This window comes from Macaca thibetana, chromosome X (genome assembly GCF_024542745.1).
Source record: "Macaca thibetana thibetana isolate TM-01 chromosome X, ASM2454274v1, whole genome shotgun sequence".
NCBI classification, from domain to species: Eukaryota; Metazoa; Chordata; class Mammalia; order Primates; family Cercopithecidae; genus Macaca; species Macaca thibetana.
Genome location: NC_065598.1, coordinates 16,484,708 through 16,487,677, shown reverse-complemented (window position 1 = coordinate 16,487,677; position 2,970 = coordinate 16,484,708). Strand labels below are relative to the sequence as shown.

At 49.3% G+C, this 2,970-nt stretch overlaps 1 pseudogene; it reads left to right on the top strand.

The window, feature by feature from the left end:
• The first annotated feature begins 215 nt into the window (after nt 1–215).
• Nucleotides 216–2,534, top strand: LOC126946823 (solute carrier family 35 member C2-like; annotated as a pseudogene).
• The last annotated feature ends 436 nt before the right edge of the window (nt 2,535–2,970 follow it).

The following is a 2,970-nucleotide window of genomic DNA, read 5'->3' as shown; positions in this document are numbered from 1 at the left end:
AGATTATAGGCGTGTGCCACCACGCCTGGCTAATTTTTTTATTTTTAGTAGAGACAGAGTTTTGCCATGTTGGCCAGTCTGGTCTCAAACTCCTGACCTCAAGTGATCCGGCCGCCTCAGCCTCCCAAAGTGCTGGGATTACAAGCGTGAGCCACTGCACCTGGCTAAAAACTATAATTTAAAAAAAAGAAAGTGCTTGCACTTTCCTGGGACCCATGCCGTCATCACCTTGTGGACAAGGCCAGGATGCCCTTCCAGAGACATGTAACACAGTCACCTTCATCACTCTAGCCAACAGCCAGCACTCACTCCGGATATGTGAGTGATGCATACTACACCAATCATTTCTATTAATGCAAAATCATTAGGGAAACTCAGAATGTTAGAAAGAAGAAGACATGTCACCCATAATTATACTACCTAAATATAACTACTATAAGCTTTTTTAGTATTTTTATTTCCAATTTTTTTTTTAAGTTTTTTGAGACGAAGTTTCACTCTTGTTGCTCAGCCTGGAATGCAATGGTGTAATCTCAGCTCACTGCAACCTCCGCCTCCTGGGTTCAAGCGATTCTCCTACCTCAGCCTCCCAACTAGCCGGGATTACAGGCGCCCACCACCATACCCGGCTAATTTTTTGTATTTTTAGTAGAGACAGGGTTTTACCACGTTGGCCAGGCTGGTCTCGAACTCCTGACCTCAAGTGATCTGCCCGCCTCAGCCTCCCAAAGTGCTGAGATTACAAGTGTAAGCCACGGTGCCTGGTCTATTCCCAATCTTTTTATCTGCCCAGATTTCTCTATATGGTTATAATTAATACATATGGACAGTTTTGCAGCCCGCTTTTTAATTTGTATTAAACAAGTATATTTTCGGCCAGGCACAGTGGCTCACACCTATAATCCCAGCATTTTGGGAGGCCGAGGCAGGCGGGTCACTTGAGGTCAAGAGTTCAAGACCAGCCTGGTCAACATAGCGAAACCCCGTCTCCTAAAAATACAAAAACTAGCCAAGTGTTGTGGCATGTGCCTGTAATCTCAGCTATTCGGGAGGCTGAGGCAGGAGAATTGCTTGAATCCAGGAGAAGGAAGTTGCAGTGAGCCAAGATCGTGCCACTGTACTCTAGCCTGGACGACAGATCAAGACTCTGTCTCTTTTAAAAAAAAAAAAAAAAAAAAAAAAAAAAAAAAAAACATGTATTTTCGTATATGTTACCATGTTTAATGGCTGGGTAATAGTCCATTTAATCTGGCAAATGAACTATAATTCCTTTGCTGTTGTTGAAAAATTAGGTATATGATGTAATCAACCTTTAAAAGTAGGCATCCCAGTCAGAGCAGACCTGGGGACCTGTGCGCCCTGCACCCAGTTAACTGCTGAAGGGGTTGGCTCAGGCTACCAGCCCCTTTGGTGAGAACTCTGCCTGGGGCTCTGCTGATGGTTCTGAATCATGGAGGTGAAGAAGACTTCTCTAGCTAGGTGATGTTCTTGTTGAAAATCATAGGCTACCTCAATCGGCTCTTCCTACAAACTGTCTTTAAGAGAGGTGCCTGCTCACACTGATCCAGGAGCTAGGGCGTAGCAGCTTCCATGGATAGGGAGATGGGCCCTCTTGTGACCTTTGTGTGGAAGGCAGTGTTGACTATGCTTCTGCACTGGCAGGCATCGCCTTCCACAATGAAGGGCGCTAGTTGAATGATCCAGCCACAAGACCCTTGTGGTGTTGAGATGGACCTACTACCTCAGAAGAGTGGCTCCCACAGCACTGGCAACAGCACTTGACATGGGGTTGTCCAACTGGAGCTTCACAATAACCAAATCTTTAGCTGTCCTCTTCATCTTCAATCTTCTCTCTGATCTTCAAGCTGGAGGAGTTGCAATGGCACTGGTCCTTGTGATCCTCCTCATCGCCGGGGGTCTCTTCATGTTCACCTTCAAGTCCACACAGTCCAATGTGGAGGGCTTCACCTTGGTGCTGGGGACCTTGTTCATTGGTGGCATTCGCTGAACCCTCACGCAGACATTCCAGCAGAAGGCTGATCTTGGCTTCCAGGACTCCATCGACAGCATGTTCCACCTGCAACCACTCATGTTTCTGGGGCTCTTCCCTCTCTTTGCTGTATGTGAAAGTCACCATTTGTCCACGTTGGGGGAAATCTTTCATTTCCAGGACACAGGGCTGCTCCTGGGGCACTTGGGAGCCTCTTCCTTGGTGGGCTTCTCACCTTCAGTTTGGACTTCTCTGAGTTCCTCCTGATCTCCAGACCCTCCAGCCTCACTGCCTCCATTGCTGGCATTTGGAAGGAAGTCGGCACTTTGCTGGGTGATCAGATCAGCCACCTGAACTGGCTGGAATTCCTGCTCTGCCTCTCAGGAATATCCTCAAAGCCCTGCACTCCAGAGGTGATGACAGCTCTGAACCCTTGAAGAGGCTAGGCTCCAGTTCCCACCTGGAGCCACTGCTCTGAAGCAGCCAGCAGGAGTAAGATGACAATGCCGAGGAGGAGTACTTTTTGGCCCAGAGGCAGCAGTGACCAGCCAAGGGGAGCAGCTTGAAAGCAGGCCACTCTCAACTAACACTTGGCAGTAGCTCAGGGGACCTGGATGGCTGGCTCTTCATGGCAGCTGGGAGCAGTGGACCGGGAGTCACCCGGGCATGGCCATGTGGTGTGGCCAGGTCAGGGACTTGTAGCTTCTGCCCCTCCCTTTGGAACATGGTCAAACAGAGAGGGTGAGCACCAGGCCAGCTTGGGACCTGGCCAGAACTGGGCCCAAGCTGTGCTAGAATCGCAGCAGCAGACGGGAGTGGGCTGGTTCTTCTCAACTATTTCCCAGACTCTGACAGCCAAGACTCATTTCTGAGGCTTAGCAGCTTTCTAAGGGGACTGGGTTTGGACTGCAGAGCAATTGGGAAGGGGACCTGGAGAGGCTGGGGCCCTCATCACCTGGGCAGCATCTTTTCTCAGATAG